Raw genomic sequence first — 8,655 nt, forward strand, 5'->3', positions numbered from 1 at the left:
GTTGCAGTACTACTTAAGACCAGTTATCTATTTTCAAGCACAGCCTAAAGTTCCATCATTTAAATGAAACTAAACAGGATTAAAGCAAAAGGTCAAATGGTGTCTGCAAAGGTTCTCCAAGTCAATGGATGTCTTGTGGATGTTCAAGGCCACAGAATCTTTCAGTCAGCCAAGTCAGTGGTGGGCAGTAAAACCACATGACCAAAGGTGAGTCACACTTTTGGTCACGTAGGCGTCATGTATGTCAGTGGCATTGCTGTTTTGTTGTGGCTGGACCTTTTTACACTAGTTTCAAGAAATGTTGCTGGTTTTTATTATGGGAACATAACCCCAGCCACCCATATACAACATAACACACACTGTCTCCTCCTACTTTAGTTGATACATACCAAACGCTTTTTGCCTCTGAATCTTTCAGGCATCCACTTCCTGTTTGCCTCCACTCCAAGCATAAGCCCCATGTAATCATTCAACACTACTGCACTTCCTTTCGTCTGTCTCTCCTTCCTGACACCCCCCTCTGCTGGGATCTGTTGACTCATGGTTGACTAAATCAACACCCCGGGGTTAGAGGCATCCATCTGGACTGTGGTCACTGCTGTGTCCTGCTGGTCATTTACCTCTTTACCGGAACAACCCCTGCAGTTACAGTCAACAGACAATGACACTTGTGATAACAAACTGAGCTGCTTTTCATTGAAAAATAGGTGTTTTGACACCACCGAACAGCCTACAGAGCAAAATGATGTCAAATCTCAATGAACACATATAATTGTGCCAGAACATGTTTGCCACAAGTTCTGTTTTCAAGACCTAAGGACTTTCAGGAGCAGATGTCCTTCTATGCTCTGTGTTCTTTGGCCTGCAGGTAACCAGATTGGATTGAGTTTTTACCATCTTTGAAAAGAACTCAAGGAGCAACAGGAAATGTGCTTAGTTGCATTGTCACTGACTGCATGTCAGAGCACAGCATTCCTAAATGTACACATCATCATCTGTCAGCATCTGGATTTGATCTCCATTAGATGCATTCACACCTATTTCTGGAGACTACATTAACAGCTCAAGCAGTTAATGATTTACCCTCATCCTATGAAGTGGGAGAGCAAGAGCTGACATGTAGAGGACAAATCTCAGTTTTTGTACTCAGTCAGTCCGTATCAAAGCACCCGCTTATCGTATGAAGCTGTTTCCTTCAGGCAGAAATGAGAATAGTCATTTCTGCCAATCAAAACCTTGAAGTTTGTAAACATTTTAGTATGTGATAGTAGTAGATAGTGGTAGGAAGCCATTTTAGGCGTTCAACGTCAACAAAGTCTTAAATCTGAAACTCAGTGATTCAGTTTGTATAAACAGTGATAAGGTTTTTTTTTTTTTTTCTGCACTGCAGCAGAAACAGCTAAATAATTCAGCCTGACAGTCACTGGAGAAGTTCACTAAATTTATCAAACACCCAGAACAGAGGGAGTATAGTATTTGAAACCCCACCGTGTCATGTGTGCACGCGTGTGATGCGTGTGTGTCTGCTGTTTGTGCATGTCGTGCGTGTGAGCGGCATTGCATTTTTCAGCTCTCCCGTGACAGGGGAATGCAAAAACATGACTCCCTCGGAGTGGAAACCATCTGCCTCACTTGTAATCAGCTTGTGCAGTGTCAGGGTGTTTACATTGAGAGCGAATAGTTTGAAAAAAATCTGCAAGACCTCATAAATCAGTTTCCTGTGTTCGCCCCCTGTGTTTATGCAACCCCAGCATAGCACGATGCTTATCATTGATTAAATCAGTGACCGGCCTTGCCCACATATGGGAACTGTGTTTCACGCCCCTATTTAACAATGCATTTTAGACATAAATGGCATAATAAATGCCATAATTAAGGAATTTTTGATCGTATTATCTGAATGAAATATCATTAAATATTGCGTTTACACATACAGAGTTGAGTGAAGTAAGTTTTTATCTTCATGATGCATTCAGTGGAGAACTCAATCCAAGGAAATCTCATTTTTTGCTTCATCGGGTGAATAAACATCTCTGGCAAAATCAAATTCCAGAGCTGCAGCTGTGGCGTCCAACCACAAATGATGCCCCCCAAGATGGTTCAGCTCTTTCACTGCACATCAGCTTTAGGATAGATTTACTCTGGATTCTATACCAGGAGCTATAGTATTATATTGCGCAGCTGTAACATGAGGAAACAGCCAGTGTATTTATAGTGAAAATTAGATGGATGAAGTGAAATATGCTATAACAGTCCAAGAATAACGGTTATATGCTGAATATTCCTCAATGTGGATTCCAAGCAAAACAGTTCATTCTGATTATGTTTCTGCACTGACAGTTGATGGATATGAAGTCCTATAATTTAATTCAATATGTGTAAAGAACTCACAGACACGCTGCACTTCTAATATATTTTGATTGAGGAGTATGAGTTTCTCCAAGCTTATGAGTCCCTGCACAAAGTGTTTTTGATCGGCCAAATGCTTTTTCCAGCGTTCGCGGGTTGTGTTGACTCATCCTCACTTAATTTTCAGCATCCAGAATCCTAAATCAACAGCTCTGTTTGGTTGAAGAGTACAGGGGGTAATGTTTAGCCTGGAGGATCACTAAAGCCAGACGTGCAATCTGCAGAGGTAGACTGCTGAGTTCACCCCAGGACACAACACTGGTGAAAATAAACTATTATAGGGTCGGGAGTGTGTATGTGTGTATGTGTACTTGTTTTGGAGAAATAGTGCAGTGGTAAAGACACAGCTAGAGCTCTAAACCATGGGAGGTTATGGCAGTTCTTACATATATGGCATAAACTATACTGGAGCATAAACACAGCTGACACCCTGTCAAAGAGTCGGGAAAGAAATTCCAGAAATCTTCTAGAATAACATGTATTCTGAAGGAGCCGTGAATATAACAAGGTCAGCATAGATGAGCAGGTAAAATACAGTCTGGACGTGTGCCAGTTGTGCCTTCATATGTTCACAAATACTGATAAACACAAACAAAACACACACACAGACACACACACATGGCTGAGTGATCTTTAAAGGGGGATTTGAGCTGCTAATGGGTCTTCACACACCCTTGCCCTCTGAGTAATTCCTTCTCTCCTCACTCTTTAGCTGAACCTTCACCACTCGCAGCAGACATTAATCTCTCCTGGTCCCATTCCCTCTCTGAATCCCTGCTGCTGCTGCTGCTGCTGCTGCTGTCCAGCTGCTCCTGATGCAGCCAGGTGTTTGGAATAAAGACCGACCGAATGAATAACAGCCAGACACTTTAAAGCCTCTTTTGCAGTATAGGTGTTCATTTACAACAAGAACTCTGCGGTGAAAATGTAATCTAGGCTTTGGTGCAAAGCATTTCCACAGATGGAAGAGGAGAAACTTATTCTACCATGCCTACTTGCTTTATAACCTTCTGGAAAAGTCTTGAATTTCAATTTCAAGCTGCGTCCATTTTGGTTTATGGTATTTATATATTACAACATTCTTCAATCTTAAAAGTGATCATACCTGAATCCAACACATAATAAAAGGGTGTTGGGGAGTTTAAAGGGTTCCCAGAGTGGGAACGGCTCTTTGGTACCTGAATTTGATTAAGACAGGAAGAGATGCTATCTATGTCATATTCAGGCCTCTGAGACGGTTCCCTTATCTGTGTTATTTTAGTGTATTTAACACGAAACACTCTGTGCCACTTCCAGAAAAAATAAAATGATATGGCTTTGCTGCCACATTTTTCATATACATACATTATCTCAGGGAAAATGATAGCCTCTCAGGAATTTCAGCCACGACTGCCTTTTAACATGGGACTGTAAAAAGCAGAGACTGGAAGAGAGGAAAAGAGAGGAAAAGAGCAGGACTCCATTTTATTAATCCAAACAGAGCCCGAGGCTTCAGCAATCCATGTGACATTTATTGCTGCCTAATGTTAAAATGATTATCCAACATCAGTGATTTTCTTCCAACTTCCTATGAATAATACATACAGCAGCTTGTTGCTTGTAGATGTGATAAGATTCTGGCAATTGTAAGCAGAAATGTCAGAAAGGTTTGGCAGGTCAAATTAAGTTTTATTACATTTTTAGATACAGTAGCTGCAGAGTGCATGCAAACACACTACTAACTGCTTGGAGAACCCAAGACCTGCATTGATACAGACCACACTGATCCCCATCTAACCGAACCTCCCAAGTGATTGACAGCCACCACATGACCAAAAACCCACACCAGCCTGCTGTGTAAGACGCATTACTACCATGTAACAGAACCAGAGTAGCTCCAAAAAAGGACATAATCAAGGCTGACGACAGATCTCCAGAGACTTTGAGTCCTGTTTCCTATATCCTACTGCTAAAACTATTACAGCCCGCACTAAAATATGGACCAACAGCTAGGATGGGACAGATCCCAAACCAAACCCCTGAGGAATTCACATCTGTACACAGAGTTTGGTCCAGACTTGTTTCTTCAGCATGGGTGCCTGGCACCACTTGGGATATCCTGGTTTGGTTTTTAGGGACTCCACCCTTGCCTCACTGGGGCTAAAGACAACCACCAGAATTACACCCTGCGTGATTGTTTGTCACCCAGCTTCTTCTAAGAGCCACTCTGCAAACCCACTTCATCCTGACTGAGCGAGAATAGACCTGACCAGTCAGTCAAGCGTTAGCGTGGAAAACCCATAATAACTACCTCTGGCTGCATTTGGCTTTCTGTGGGGAGAGTGATGGCTCATAGAGAAACAGCAGACAGAGTGTAATGTCATGGTGGTAGCTTTGCTGTTGTTGCCTCTTAGTGGAGTTTCTTATATGTTCCAAAGTGAAAACACTGTATAAAACAAGTAGAAAATGCACAAAATGCACTAACTTGCCCTAACTTGCACTGACTTGAGAGTTATTCTAGGACAAATGAGATCATACAACCCTAAATTGAAGATTGACACATTGGCAAGGTCTGCAAACTCAAATATTGGTGACAGCAGACTTTGTTTTGGGTCAAAATGTTTTCTGTAAGTACATTTGTATAAAATTAAAGCTGTTGTTGTTCATTTTTGATCACCAGGGAGATGACAAACTAAATGACTCCAAAATATGCAGAAGAAATGCCTCAACACAGTATTTATCTTATCTTTAGACTTGCATCCTTGCAAACCCTTGCTATTTACACACCCAGGAGACTGAGAGCAACATTATCAACCCTCTGGAGTATGTTTCGCTCCATCTAATGGACGTAAATCTAATATTCACTCACTCACCAGGCAGTTTGCAGGCCAGAAAAACCAAAAGCAGCCAAAATGTCCACAGAGCAGCAGAATCTATTGATAATGCTGTTTGGGTTTGGCATACCTAACCCTTTTACATTACAAAGAACCATTTGCTTCAATCATTATGTCATAAATATCATTTATTTCACGTTAAAGCAATATGTGGAGTCCATAGTTGCGTATCTGTTAATTAACAAGATTAAATGATAGAGTCCTCCTCACCATGCAGAGTGGAAGAAACTCTCTCTCTCCCTCTGTTTCTCTCTCATCTGCCTCATCCTGTGCTTTGATGTGTGTCTCAGTGTCGGGCTTTGGGAGATTACGACGCACTCTGAAGTTCCACTCTTTGATTGGAGAAAATATTTACAGCATACAGAGAGAAAGAGCTGCAGCTCATCCACCCACACCAAAGCTTACTTTTGAAGGGGCAACAAGAGGAAGTCCAAGGGCTGGTTGCCATCACAAGATAGAGGATGAAGGAGTGGGTGGGGGGTGGTAGGGTAGGGTGTACTTGTGTGTGTGTGTGTGTGTGTGTGTGTGTGTGTGTGTGTGTGTGTGTGTGTGTGGGTGTGAGTATGGGTGTGGGTGTGGGGAGTGGGGGGAGGGGATTGTGACGAGAAGAGGATGTGAGAGTCAGAACGTATTCATGTTTTTGGTCAATCTAGCATCTTTACTGGCTTGTGGTTTCTTTGCACAGCACTGGTGGGATTTATTTCCCTACGTCTTCTCACGTTAAAAAAATTATTCAGCTGTTAAACACCCACACGGCTGGTGCCAACAGCCATTACTTGTTGTAGTCATAACTAATTCTTGAAATATAACTTCATTGGATTGAGTTGATAAAACTTTGTACTTTGAGGTTGTAGACGGAAAAATTATCAAGAGTTTGGATCTGTTTTTAGGTCTGTTCGATTTAATCTGAGAACATTCTGTACCGTTCTCCACATGCAGCAGTTGTCATCGATGAAGAACACTGTCTGATTTAATAACTATTTATTTCTTTGTGTCTGAGAGCAGAATGTGGTGTAAGCCCCCACATCATTAAGGATGGCGAGGTGTGGAAGGACAGCTGAGTTTTCCTGTGCGTTGCCACAGAATTAGCCATGCTCCTGCAGCTTTCCCTCCGTGTCCAACGTGTGAGCGCCGACAGCTGTGAGACTCATAATCACCATCGATGGATGGGGTCTCTTTTCCCAGGCCCACGCTCCCTTTAAATGGTCAATCTTTAACCTCTGTGGGATTGGTATGCCTGTTCATGATTGCACAAGTTCATGCTTGTGTATTACATTTATTTCAATCTTTTTCATTTTATTGGCATTGATGTTTGTTGGGACGCAATTCTGTCATCGTTTTTTAAGTCATTGAGCTGTTGAAGAAACTGAAAACATTTCCACCCCAAGAGAGAAATCTGTGTGTTCAAATTCATACACATTCTGGCAGCCATTTGGGTTTGCAGGTATCCAAAATGGATTCGAGTAACCATAGCAATTGGATGAAAGCAATACTATGCAGAAAGTTAAGAAAAAAAGTCACCAAGTTGAATTGAGTCTTTATTAAGATCTTTCCACAAATACAGTACACATAAGTCTGTTACACATCAGTCCAGTAAGTACAGTGTCAGTGCATAATGTGAGCCGAGACACACAAAGTCATGCACACACTCAGCACACACATGCCTCCTTGTTCACCTTGTGCTGGGCTGTTCTCATGGTGTTGACAGCGTAGACAAGGGCTCCCATTGACGGGGTCGCCCTGCTCCCCGTAGGACCAGATGTTCGACGTTAGCGGGCAGTTTGAAAATGACAGTCTCAGTCTTGCTCCATTTTGGATTTCCCACTTTGCCCCTGAGAAGCGGGTTGAAGAGGTGAGGAGAGGTAGAAGGAGAGGATGGAAAGAGGAAAGAGATTGGAGATTGTCTGAGCTCCGTCTGAACGGGCAGGTGATTGTAAATGTGTTTGATACTATACGTGGAGCCGCTTGCTGGGAAGAATAGCTCGGAAACAGAAACAGAAGGAAAGTCTGATTAAAACCTTAATAGCTCATCAGCTGGCCTGGCTCTTGTCAGCCTCTACCAGGGGATTTATGAAAGAGTATATAATTTCTCAATGCGGAATGCTGCCTTGTGTAGACGAAATAGGCAAGGAATGTACGGCCCATCATCTCATTCTGCAACATGTTACCTGCAATCACACTATAGACTGATTCCAGAATGTACGGAAAATGCACGATGTCATCATTGAGGGGGAAAGGAGAAACAGCGGCGTCTCGCTCTCTCACAGAAACAGGACAAGGTCACAGAGAGACTGAAAGCAGCTGTAAACAATCTTCTGCCGTGGGCCGATGGGTTTCAGATGCTTATGAGTAAGAGGGGTTATGCCCTGGGTGTATGTGACGCTTTGGTAATGATAGCCGCTGGTGAGATTCATACCCACATTATGCAGAGCAATTGCTAGGTGTTGATGGCAAAAAAAATGCAGAACGATAATGACGATGATTAAATCACAACAGGCAATCAATAGCAGATTGTTGAACAATGGATTTGTGCAATTGCTGGAAAATTAAATGCACGGTTGAGACTTTGTGCATCAGATTACTGCAGTTTTCTCATTTCTGCTCAGAGAAATTGTCCATTCAGCGCAAGGAAGCAATAAGTCCGACAGTTTCTGATTACACTGCTGCCATGTGCGTACCCTGTGGTGCCACAACAAAGTCCTCGCTGCTGCTGGCACCAGTTTAACAACTACCTCTAAAGTCACTGTCTGTTACTGAATTAGGCTGTCCTCTTTAATGTGGGGAGAATAAGAAGGACTAGTGGTTTTGTTACCTCGTTTTGTTTTATTGTCTTCAGTGTAGGTATTTGGTATCATGTTAAAGGGCCTTTGAGGGCATAAAGGAAACATGAGTCCTGATTTCAAAGTCAGACTACATTAGTTTAGGGCACTGCAGCATGTGACAACAATCAACAGAACTACAACATGAATGGAAACAAAGAGTCAGATGTTTTCACTTTACATGTTTTTAAAAGAAGTGTAACTTTGTTAACTGGGTGATGATGCCATTACTGCATTTCAATCATATAAAATAAAAGGCCAAGGCTGAAAACTAAATAGTGAAAAAAGTAAAGGAAGTTAAGCAGATTTTTCCTTGTATGCTGCCCATATGGGGACCGTCTGCACATTCTGTGTTAAGCCATCATCAGGCCACTATGTTGGAATTTGCCAACAAGAGTGAGTTGGACATTCTTCAAACAGTCCTTCCCTCGAACACTTAAGTCCCTCCATTCTCTGGACCCACAACACTGCATGTTTTTCCGTCACCTCCCTTCCTACAACTAGCTTGGTTGAATCAAATGTGCTCCGTTGAGTTTGGCCTGATCTTGATTGGC

This window comes from Genypterus blacodes, unplaced genomic scaffold, assembly GCF_046128005.1.
Source record: "Genypterus blacodes isolate CSIRO-AG114 ecotype Tasmania unplaced genomic scaffold, CSIRO-AGI_Gbla_v1 ptg000057l_1, whole genome shotgun sequence".
In the NCBI taxonomy this organism is placed as follows: Eukaryota; Metazoa; Chordata; class Actinopteri; order Ophidiiformes; family Ophidiidae; genus Genypterus; species Genypterus blacodes.